Source organism: Oncorhynchus keta, unplaced genomic scaffold, assembly GCF_023373465.1.
Source record: "Oncorhynchus keta strain PuntledgeMale-10-30-2019 unplaced genomic scaffold, Oket_V2 Un_contig_18116_pilon_pilon, whole genome shotgun sequence".
Classification (NCBI taxonomy): domain Eukaryota; kingdom Metazoa; phylum Chordata; class Actinopteri; order Salmoniformes; family Salmonidae; genus Oncorhynchus; species Oncorhynchus keta.
Genome location: NW_026280747.1, coordinates 42924 through 55030, shown reverse-complemented (window position 1 = coordinate 55030; position 12107 = coordinate 42924). Strand labels below are relative to the sequence as shown.

Below are 12107 nucleotides of genomic sequence, written 5' to 3'. Positions count from 1 at the left end.
TCCGCGGCATCAAACCGTTCGGCAGCATGGCGAGGCCACGTGTGCTGTAGCTCAGTTGGTAGAGCATGGCGCTTGTAACGCCAGGGTAGTGGGTTCGATTCCGGGACCACCCATACGTAGAATGTATGCACACATGACTGTAAGTCGCTTTGGATAAAAGCGTCTGCTAAAATGGCATATATTATTATTAAAATGGCATATATTAACAACAAAAAATGCAGGCTAGACATCCGGTTTAAAAAAACACACACAAAAAAACCCAGATATGGCAAACCGCATGTGCATCTGGTGAACATGAACCAAAAGCCACGTCGGTTTTGCCCCACGATAAGGAAGGAAAACAAATAGGAAGTAATGCACGAGTTAAGGGGCGTGGTCTAGTGGTTATCACTTGTTGGACGTAATAAATGTGCGCTGTCTCTTTAAGAGACACACCGTCGTAATAAATGTGCGCTGTCTCTTTAAGAGACACACCGTCGTAATAAATGTGCGCTGTCTCTTTAAGAGACACACCGTCGTAATAAATGTGCGCTGTCTCTTTAAGAGACACACCGTCGTAATAAATGTGCGCTGTTTCTTTAAGAGACACGCCGTCGTAATAAATGTGCGCTGTCTCTTTAAGAGACACACCGTCGTAATAAATGTGCGCTGTCTCTTTAAGAGACACACCGTCGTAATAAATGTGCGCTGTCTCTTTAAGAGACACACCGTCGTAATAAAGCCGTGGTGAGGCTCGCTGCAACAAGCCGGTAGTTTCAGTTCACACAGAAACCACGGTGGAGTCGGCCGCGTATAGCCGGAGTCTTCTGAGAAAGGAGACCGAAAACCAAGCTGTAGACAGTTATATGTCGTTTCCTGTGGATTATAATAACGAATGGCTCGTCGGTGATGTACTTTCAATATCTACAAGACCTTGGGGGTGAGTAAAAACGCCGTTTCTTTTATTGATTTTAAAATGCCTGCTAACCGGTTTAAACAGGTGTATACACCTGTTTGAAATGTTGACCGACCACTCTCAGAGTTTAACGGGACAATGTCAAATATCACCGCCTTGGACATTTTAAAAACTCAAACATGCCTCTCTCTTTTTCACTAGGTTGATATCCAGAATCTTTTTGGACATCATCCCGGTATTGTATTTTTGACCGGATGCATTTGATGATGGCTTGGAACCGTCCCACACCTTGAAATTAGTCCTACCCGGATCGAATTACCGGTCGTGTTACGTTTCCTACCTAAAGCACCGACCTCACCACCTCCGCGCCTGGAACAGGTGGAGACGTGTCATTTATTTTTGTTGTTGTTGTTGTCACCACCCACCTGGAAGTGGCATGGGTAACCAGGTTGAGAAACTGACACATCTGACTTATGACAATGTTCCGACCGCAGATCCGAACGGGTTTGACACGGAGGATGAGCTGGGGCCCCGGATCGGAGTGTCTTATATCTTCTCCGCGGACGACGACGAACAAGAGGAACGTGTTGACGGACCGGACAAGGATCAGAACGAGGAAGAGAAACAATACGATAACTGCAACGAGCTGGAGTGTGTAGTGTACTATCGTGACGAATCTGTGTACGAGAAAAATCTCAAACTCTCTGATATGAGCACGTATTCCACTGAGAATCTTTTAAACAAGTGCATACCGGGGATTTGGTGGAGTTCGTGGCTACGGGCCAGTACCCTCACTGGGTTGTGTACGTGGGCGACTTTCAGGTCGTTCACCTGCACCGGGCTGAAATCAAGAATAATTTCCTGACAGATGCCAGTCAGGGAAAGCGAGGCAGGATAGTAAACGGGCTGTATAAATTCCGCGCGCTGCCTCCGGAGGTGGTGGTGCAGAACGCGGTGCAGCAAGTAGGAACGAGAGACAGAGAGCTGGACTGGAGGAACTCTGAGTGCTTTGCTGCGTGGTGCAGGTTCGGGAAGAGGGAATTTAAAATAGGAGGAGAGATCCGTATCGGAAAGCAGCCCTACAGGTTGAAAATGTTGTTTTCTGAAAAGAAGAGTCACGTCCTTGAATTTCAGAGTTTTGACGACTTGATCATGGAGAAGAGGAGAAACGATCAGATGGGCAGAGATGCGGTGACGCAAGAGTTGGCTAACCATCTCAACGCAACCGATGCGGAAATTAAGGACGACTTTCATCAGAGTGTAAACTGAAAGACCCCAAGAGAAACTGATGGTAATGACTTGGGCAGCGTTCAGCTTTAGGATACAGGAGCCCACGTGACTAGACCACTGTTGGAAATCGTATATTGTTTTTTTTTGGCGCAATGCCGTGCGCCTTTTTATGCGTACCAACGCATTTATATTGGTTTGAGACGAAGTAGCAACTCAACCAATGAAGTGCATTTAATTTACCAACACTTTCTACCTTGAGATAAGGACACCTTGAAACACACAAACATTCCCATTTAATACTGAACAAAAAAATATAAACTCAACATGCAACAATTATGGAATTTACTGAGTTATGGTTCATATAAAGAAAACGTATATGGATATATGGATATAGGGTCTAATGTTCACTATCGGATGTAAACATGTAAATATGCATCTTTTGGTCACAGATACATTTATTTTTTATTTTTATGAGCCTCAGGATCTCGTCACGGTGTCTCTGGACATTACAAATTGCCCTCGATGATTTAAAATGCAAAATTGTGTCCGTTGTGTCCGTAGCGGATACCTGCCCCATACCATAACCCCACCGCCACCGCGGGGCACTCAAACCTGCCCCATACCATAACCCCACCGCGGGGCACTCAAACCTGCCCCATACCATAACCCCACCGCCACCGCGGGGCACTCAAACCTGCCCCATACCATAACGCCACCGCGGGGCACTCAAACCTGCCCCATACCATAACCCCACCGCCACCGCGGGGCACTCAAACCTGCCCCATACCATAACGCCACCGCGGGCACTCAAACCTGCCCCATACCATAACGCCACCGCCACTCAAACCTGCCCCATACCATAACCCCACCACGGGGCACTCAAACCTGCCCCATACCATAACGCCACCGCCACACTCAAACCTGCCCCATACCATAACCCCACCCCACTCAAACCTGCCCCATACCATAACGCCACCGCGGGCACTCAAACCTGCCCCATACCATAACCCCACCGCGGGGCACTCAAACCTGCCCCATACCATAACCCACCGCGGGGCACTCAAACCTGCCCCATACCATAACCCCCACCGCCACTCAAACCTGCCCCATACCATAACCCCACCGCGGGGCACTCAAACCTGCCCCATACCATAACCCCACCGCCACCGCGGGGCACTCAAACCTGCCCCATACCATAACCCCACCGCGGGGCACTCAAACCTGCCCCATACCATAACCCACCGCGGGGCACTCAAACCTGCCCCATACCATAACCCCACCGCGGGGCACTCAAACCTGCCCCATACCATAACCCCACCGCGGGGCACTCAAACCTGCCCCATACCATAACCCCACCGCGGGGCACTCAAACCTGCCCCATACCATAACGCCACCGCGGGGCACTCAAACCTGCCCCATACCATAACCCCACCGCGGGGCACTCAAACCTGCCCCATACCATAACCCCACCGCGGGGCACTCAACGTTGACGTCAGGAAACCGCTCGCCCACACGACGCCATACACACGTGGTCGGCGGGTTTTGAGGTTGGTTGGACATACTGCCAAATTCTGTAAAAACAACGATGGATGTGGGTTATGTTAGAGAAATCAAATTTCAATTCTCTGATATCAGCTCTGGTGGACATTCCTGCAGTCAGCATGACTAGTGTACACTCCCTCAAAACTTGAGACATATGTGACATTGTGTTGTGTGACAAAATTGCCTTTTTTTTTTTATTGTCCCCCAGCACAAGGTGCACCTGTGTAATTATCATTCTGTTTAATCAGCTTCTTGTTATGCCACACCTGTCAGGGGAACGGATTCTCTTGGCACAGGAGAAATGTTCACTAACAGGGATGGAAACAAATTTATGCCAGAAAATGTGTGTATGGAACATTTCTAGTCTCTTTTCATTCCAGCTCATGAATCATGGGAACAACACTTTTCTCTGTTTTGTTTATATTGTTTGTTCAGTGTAGCTTCAAGTCGTCCCATATGGACTGGCCACTGTTGTTTTCTGACGATCTGAAGAGGAGCAAAGCCTTTCATATCTGTCTGTTTCACAACCTGTTCCTGGACAACCCCTGGTGTTTTAGACCAATGGAGAGGGAGGAGCAGAACATGTTCCTGGACAACCCCTGGTGTTTTAGACCAATGGAGAGGGAGGGAGCAGAACCTGTTCCTGGTGTTTTAGACCAATGGCGAGGAGCAGAACATGTTCCTGGACAACCCCTGGTGTTTTTAGACCAATGGAGAGGGAGGAGCAGAACATGTTCCTGGACAACCCCTGGTGTTTTTAGACCAATGGAGAGGGAGGGAGCAGAACCTGTTCCTGGTGTTTTAGACCAATGGAGAGGGAGCAGAACATGTTCCTGGACAACCCCTGGTGTTTTTAGACCAATGGAGAGGGAGGAACATGTTCCTGGACAACCCCTGGTGTTTTAGACCAATGGAGAGGGAGCAGAACATGTTCCTGGTGTTTTAGACCAATGGAGAGGGAGGGAGCAGAACATGTTCCTGGTGTTTTAGACCAATGGAGAGGGAGGGAGCAGAACATGTTCCTGGTGTTTTAGACCAATGGAGAGGGAGGGAGCAGAACATGTTCCTGGTGTTTTAGACCAATGGAGAGGGAGGGAGCAGAACATGTTCCTGGTGTTTTAGACCAATGGAGAGGGAGGGAGCAGAACATGTTCCTGGTGTTTTTAGACCAATGGAGAGGGAGGGAGCAGAACATGTTCCTGGACAACCCCTGGTGTTTTTAGACCAATGGAGAGGGAGGAGCAGAACATGTTCCTGGACAACCCCTGTGTTTTTAGACCAATGGAGAGGGAGCAGAACATGTTCCTGGACAACCCCTGGTGTTTTAGACCAATGGAGAGGGAGCAGAACATGTTCCTGGTGTTTTAGACCAATGGAGAGGGAGCAGAACATGTTCCTGGTGTTTTAGACCAATGGCGAGGGAGCAGAACATGTTCCTGGACAACCCCTGGTGTTTTAGACCAATGGAGAGGGAGCAGAACATGTTCCTGGTGTTTTAGACCAATGGAGAGGGAGCAGAACATGTTCCTGGTGTTTTAGACCAATGGAGAGGGAGCAGAACATGTTCCTGGTGTTTTAGACCAATGGAGAGGGAGGGAGCAGAACATGTTCCTGGTGTTTTAGACCAATGGAGAGGGAGGGAGCAGAACATGTTCCTGGTGTTTTAGACCAATGGAGAGGGAGGGAGCAGAACATGTTCCTGGTGTTTTAGACCAATGGAGAGGGAGGGAGCAGAACATGTTCCTGGTGTTTTAGACCAATGGAGAGGGAGCAGAACATGTTCCTGGTGTTTTAGACCAATGGAGAGGGAGGGAGCAGAACATGTTCCTGGTGTTTTAGACCAATGGAGAGGGAGGGAGCAGAACATGTGATCCATTTGACATTTCACTTTCCGGATTCCCTACTGTGACTTTATGATTCCCTTTCTGACCTGTCTGACTGGTTATTGTATTCACAACCACAACTCTGTGTGTCCCAAATGGCTCCCTATATAGTGCACTACTTTTGGCCAGAGCCCTATGGTCCCTTGTCAAATGTAGTGCACTACTATACAGGGTGCCATTTGGGATGTTTCCTGGCTGCACTTTAATTGAGTCTATTATTGATTTCATGGGTTTTTTAAAAACGTTTTATTTATTTTTTATTTTTTTGGAAGTGAATGTTTGTATGAGGAAATATATGGAAATAAATATCTATTTAACCTAAATTAATATTTTCTTACAGCACTAGTCTGTTGATTGGTCAACTGCAAAAGGGTACATGTATTTCTATTCAATTAAAAACCAGACATTGATGGCTGGCACTGTGTAGTTTTGCATTCACACCCAAAGTCAGGTACAACCCCATTACTTTATCTCCCTCATTCCATTACTTTATTACTTTATCATTCCTGAGCAGGAGTCATTCATTACCTTTATTACTTTATCTCCCCTGAGCAGGAGTCATTCATTACTTTATTACTTTATCTCCCTGAGCAGGAGTCATTCATTACTTTATTACTTTATCTCCCTGAGCAGGAGTCATTCCATTACTTTATCTCCCTGAGCAGGAGTCATTCCATTATCTCCTCTGAGCAGGAGTTTATCTTTATTATTACTTTATCTACCTGAGCAGGAGTCATTCATTACTCATTAATACTTTATTTTACTTTATCTCCCTGAGCAGGAGTCATTCCATTACTTTATTACTTTATCTCCCTGAGCAGGAGTCATTCCTTTATTACTTTATCTCCCTGAGCAGGAGTCATTCCATTACTTTATCTCCCTGAGCAGGAGTCATTCCACTTTATTACTTTATCTCCCTGAGCAGGAGTCATTCCATTACTTTATCTCCCTGAGCAGGAGTCATTCCATTACTTTATCTCCCTGAGCAGGAGTCATTCCATTACTTTATCTCCCTGAGCAGGAGTCATTCCATTACTTTATCTCCCTGAGCAGGAGTCATTCATTACTTTATCTCCCTGAGCAGGAGTTCTGTTCAGCCCTCAGGGAGTTCTGTTCAGCCCTCAGGGTGTTCTGTTCAGCCCTCAGGGTGTTCCGTTCAGCCCTCAGGGTGTTCCGTTCAGCCCTCAGGGTGTTCCGTTCAGCCCTCAGGGTGTTCCGTTCAGCCCTCAGGGTGTTCCGTTCAGCCCTCAGGGTGTTCCGTTCAGCCCTCAGGGTGTTCCGTTCAGCCCTCAGGGTGTTCCGTTGACCCCTCAGGGTGTTCTGTTGACCCCTCAGGGTGTTCTGTTGACCCCTCAGGGTGTTCTGTTGACCCCTCAGGGTGTCCTGTTCAGCCCTCAGGGTGTTCCGTTATTACCTCAGGGTGTTCCGTTCAGCCCTCAGGGTGTTCATTCAGCCTCTCAGGGTGTTCCGTTCAGCCCTCAGGGTGTTCCGTTCCCTGAGCCATTCATCAGGGTGTTCCGTTTCAGCCCTTAGGGTGTTCCGTTCAGCCCTCAGCGTGTTCCGTATCAGCCCTCAGCGTGTTCCGTTCAGCCCTCAGCGTGTTCCGTTCAGCCCTCAGGGTGTTCCGTTCAGCCCTCAGGGTGTTCCGTTTATTACTTTGCCCTCAGGGTGTTCCGTTCAGCCCTCAGGGTGTTCCTTTATTACAGCCCTCAGGGTGTTCCGTTCAGCCCTCAGGGTGTTCCGTTTTACTCAGGGTGTTCAGCCCTCAGGGTGTTCCGTTGACCCCTCAGGGTGTTCCGTTCAGCCCTCAGGGTGTTCCGTTCAGCCCTCAGGGTGTTCTGTTGACCCCTCAGGGTGTTCTGTTCAGCCCTCAGGGTGTTCTGTTCAGCCCTCAGGGTGTTCCGTTCAGCCCTCAGGGTGTTCCGTTCAGCCCTCAGGGTGTTCCGTTCAGCCCTCAGGGTGTTCCGTTCAGCCCTCAGGGTGTTCCGTTCAGCCCTCAGGGTGTTCCGTTCAGCCCTCAGCGTGTTCCGTTCAGCCCTCAGCGTGTTCCGTTCAGCCCTCAGCGTGTTCCGTTCAGCCCTCAGCGTGTTCCGTTCAGCCCTCAGGGTGTTCCGTTCAGCCCTCAGGGTGTTCCGTTCAGCCCTCAGGGTGTTCTGTTCAGCCCTCAGGGTGTTCTGTTCAGCCCTCAGGGTGTTCTGTTCAGCCCTCAGGGTGTTCTGTTCAGCCCTCAGGGCGTTCTGTTCATCCCTTCAGCCCTCAGGGTGTTCTGTTCAGCCCTCAGGGTGTTCTGTTCAGCCCCCAGGGTGTTCTGTTCAGCCCTCAGGGTGTTCTGTTCAGCCCTCAGGGTGTTCTGTTCAGCCCCCAGGGTGTTCTGTTCAGCCCCAGGGTGTTCTGTTCAGCCCCCAGGGTGTTCTGTTCAGCCCCAGGGTGTTCTGTTCAGCCCCCAGGGTGTTCTGTTCAGCCCTCAGCGTGTTCTGTTCAGCCCTCAGCGTGTTCTGTTCAGCCCTCAGGGTGTTCTGTTCAGCCCTCAGCGTGTTCTGTTCAGCCCTCAGCGTGTTCTGTTCAGCCCTCAGCGTGTTCTGTTCAGCCCTCAGCGTGTTCTGTTCAGCCCTCAGGGTGTTCTGTTCAGCCCTCAGGGTGTTCCGTTCAGCCCTCAGGGTGTTCTGTTCAGCCCTCAGGGTGTTCTGTTGACCCCTCAGGGTGTTCTGTTGACCCCTCAGGGTGTTCTGTTGACCCCTCAGGGTGTTCCGTTCAGCCCTCAGGGTGTTCTGTTCAGCCCCAGGGTGTTCTGTTCAGCCCTCAGGGTGTTCTGTTCAGCCCCAGGGTGTTCTGTTCAGCCCTCAGGGTGTTCTGTTCAGCCCTCAGCGTGTTCTGTTCAGCCCTCAGGGTGTTCTGTTCACCCCTCAGGGTGTTCTGTTCACCCCTCAGGGTGTTCTGTTGACCCCTCAGGGTGTTCTGTTGACCCCCCAGGGTATTCTGTTGACCCCCAGGGTGTTCTGTTCAGCCCTCAGGGTGTTCTGTTCAGCCCTCAGGGTGTTCTGTTCAGCCCTCAGGGTGTTCTGTTCAGCCCTCAGGGTGTTCTGTTCAGCCCTCAGGGTGTTCTGTTGACCCCTCAGGGTGTTCTGTTGACCCTCAGGGTGTTCTGTTGACCCTCAGGGTGTTCTGTTGACCCCTCAGGGTGTTCTGTTGACCCCTCAGGGTGTTCTGTTGACCCCTCAGGGTGTTCTGTTGCCCCTCAGGGTGTTCTGTTGACCCCCAGGGTATTCTGTTGACCCCCAGGGTGTTCTGTTCAGCCCCAGGGTGTTCTGTTGACCCCCAGGGTATTCCTGTTGACCCCAGGGTGTTCTGTTGACCCCTCAGGGTATTCTGTTGACCCCTCAGGGTGTTCTGTTCAGCCCCCAGGGTGTTCTGTTGACCCCTCAGGGTGTTCTGTTCACCCCTCAGGGTGTCCTGTTCACCCCTCAGGGTGTCCTGTTGACCCCCCAGGGTGTTCTGTTCAGCCCTCAGGGTGTTCTGTTGAGCCCTCAGGGTGTCCTGTTGACCCCCCAGGGTGTTCTGTTGACCCCCCAGGGTGTTCTGTTGACCCCCCAGGGTGTTCTGTTCACCCCCCAGGGTGTTCTGTTCAGGTAGTTGGTGCTGTTCCTTTGTTGACATCCGGGTTGTTAGTTTTGCTTTAAGCAGGATTACTACACAAAGTGTTATGTTATGTAAAGGTGATTAGTTACTGAGCTTTAACTGAGCACCTTTCTGCCTGTCAGCAGAGGCTCAGAGACGTGTTTCAGCAGGTTACCAGGATTACTACACAAAGGCACAACATTTATCTGCTTCCTCTAACAAAGGTAATCTCTGTTTTCACTGTGTGTGTGTGTGTGAGAGAGACTGCTTCTCTGCATTCTAATGCTTTTCCTTTAGCTAGTTTTGAGGGCGTGATTGTTTCGCACACACACACACACACACACACACACACACACACACACACACACACACAGCCAACCACACACACTTGCACAGCCAACCGCTGAGGCCTCGTTATCCCTGTAGTCAGTGACGCCTGAAGCATTTTAAGTCACGTGGTGGGAGAGACCCAGCTCTTGTTTGTTTTCCAGTGTTGTATTTGCACTGAGATAACAAGGGTTGATCCGTGGGAAAGGCCCGTCACCTCATCTCTGACCAGGGTTGATCCGGGGTAAAGGATCGTCACCTCATCTCTGACCAGGGTTGATCCGGGGTAAAGTCACCTCATCTCTGACCAGGGTCGATCCGGGGTAAAGGATCGTCACCTCATCTCTGACCAGGGTTGATCCGGGGTAAAGGCCCGTCACCTCATCTCTGACCAGGGTTGATCCGGGGTAAAGTCACCTCATCTCTGACCAGGGTTGATCCGGGGTAAAGTCACCTCATCTCTGACCAGGGTTGATCTGGGGTAAAGGATCACCTCATCTCTGACCAGGGTTGATCCGGGGTAAAGGCCCGTCACCTCATCTCTGACCAGGGTTGATCCGGGGTAAAGGATCACCACCTCATCTCTGACCAGGGTTGATCCGGGGTAAAGTCACCTCATCTCTGACCAGGGTTGATCCGGGGTAAAGGATCGTCACCTCATCTCTGACCAGGGTTGATCCGGGGGTAAAGGATCGTCACCTCATCTCTGACCAGGGTTGATCCGGGGTAAAGGATCGTCACCTCATCTCTGACCAGGGTTGATCTGGGGTAAAGTCACCTCATCTCTGACCAGGGTTGATCCGGGGTAAAGGATCGTCACCTCATCTCTGACCAGGGTTGATCTGGGGTAAAGTCACCTCATCTCTGACCAGGGTTGATCCGGGGTAAAGGATCGTCACCTCATCTCTGACCAGGGTTGATCCGGGGTAAAGGATCACCTCATCTCTGACCAGGGTTGATCCGGGGTAAAGTCACCTCATCTCTGACCAGGGTTGATCCGGGGTAAAGGATCGTCACCTCATCTCTGACCAGGGTTGATCCGGGGTAAAGGATCAACTCACCTCATCTCTGACCAGGGTTGATCCGGGGTAAAGGATCGTCACCTCATCTCTGACCAGGGTTGATCCGGGGTAAAGGATCGTCACCTCATCTCTGACCAGGGTTGATCCGGGGTAAAGTCACCTCATCTCTGACCAGGGTTGATCCGGGGTAAAGGATCGTCACCTCATCTCTGACCAGGGTTGATCCGGGGTAAAGGATCGTCACCTCATCTCTGACCAGGGTTGATCCGGGGTAAAGGATCGTCACCTCATCTCTGACCAGGGTTGATCCGGGGTAAAGGATCGTCACCTCATCTCTGACCAGGGTTGATCCGGGGTAAAGTCACCTCATCTCTGACCAGGGTTGATCTGGGGTAAAGGATCGTCACCTCATCTCTGACCAGGGTTGATCCGGGGTAAAGGATCGTCACCTCATCTCTGACCAGGGTTGATCCGGGGTAAAGGATCGTCACCTCATCTCTGACCAGGGTTGATCCGGGGGGAAAGGCCCGTCACCTCATCTCTGACCAGGGTTGATCCGGGGTAAAGAATTGTCACCTCATCTCTGACCAGGGTTGATCCGGTGTAAAGTCACCGTCATCTCTGACCAGGGTTGATCCGGGGTAAAGTCACCTCATCTCTGACCAGGGTTGATCCGGGGTAAAGGATCGTCACCTCATCTCTGACCAGGGTTGATCCGGGGGTAAAGGATCGTCACCTCATCTCTGACCAGGGTTGATCCGGGGGGAAAGGCCCGTCACCTCATCTCTGACCAGGGTTGATCCGGGGTAAAGAATTGTCACCTCATCTCTGACCAGGGTTGATCCGGGGGAAAGGATCGTCACCTCATCTCTGACCAGGGTTGATCCGGGGTAAAGTCACCTCATCTCTGACCAGGGTTGATCTGGGGTAAAGGATCGTCACCTCATCTCTGACCAGGGTTGATCCGGGGGAAAGGCCCGTCACCTCATCTCTGACCAGGGTTGATCCGGGGTAAAGAATTGTCACCTCATCTCTGACCAGGGTTGATCCGGTGTAAAGTCACCGTCATCTCTGACCAGGGTTGATCCGGGGTAAAGTCACCTCATCTCTGACCAGGGTTGATCCGGGGTAAAGGATCGTCACCTCATCTCTGACCAGGGTTGATCCGGGGGTAAAGGATCGTCACCTCATCTCTGACCAGGGTTGATCCGGGGGAAAGGCCCGTCACCTCATCTCTGACCAGGGTTGATCCGGGGTAAAGAATTGTCACCTCATCTCTGACCAGGGTTGATCCGGGGGGGGATCGTCACCTCATCTCTGACCAGGGTTGATCCGGGGTAAAGTCACCTCATCTCTGACCAGGGTTGATCCGGGGTAAAGGATCGTCACCTCATCTCTGACCAGGGTTGATCCGGGGTAAAGGATCGTCACCTCATCTCTGACCAGGGTTGATCCGGGGTAAAGTCACCTCATCTCTGACCAGGGTTGATCTGGGGTAAAGGATCGTCACCTCATCTCTGACCAGGGTTGATCCGGGGTAAAGTCACCTCATCTCTGACCAGGGTTGATCCGGGGTAAAGGCCTGGATCATTT

General features: G+C 51.0%; 2 long non-coding RNA genes and 1 pseudogene across 39 annotated transcripts; 1 reads left to right on the top strand and 2 right to left on the bottom strand.

The window, feature by feature from the left end:
- Positions 1–720: 720 nt before the first annotated feature.
- Positions 721–2185, top strand: LOC127920023 (protein LRATD2-like; annotated as a pseudogene).
- Positions 2186–2609: 424 nt separating this feature from the next.
- Positions 2610–5301, bottom strand: LOC127920024 (uncharacterized). Of its 38 annotated transcripts, XR_008104861.1 has the most exons (8): positions 4545–4903; positions 4399–4454; positions 3384–4304; positions 3227–3346; positions 3117–3154; positions 2858–2901; positions 2776–2819; positions 2610–2737 (listed from the first exon to the last, which is right to left on the bottom strand). It is a non-coding gene; the product is annotated as an uncharacterized LOC127920024 (long non-coding RNA). The 38 variants fall into 38 exon arrangements; XR_008104832.1 differs by having other exon boundaries at positions 2776–2901; XR_008104859.1 differs by lacking the exon at positions 2776–2819.
- A 4833-nt stretch (positions 5302–10134) lies between these two features.
- Positions 10135–11746, bottom strand: LOC127920026 (uncharacterized). Its single transcript, XR_008104865.1, has 3 exons — positions 11658–11746; positions 11208–11250; positions 10135–10191 (listed from the first exon to the last, which is right to left on the bottom strand). It is a non-coding gene; the product is annotated as an uncharacterized LOC127920026 (long non-coding RNA).
- Positions 11747–12107: the final 361 nt, after the last annotated feature.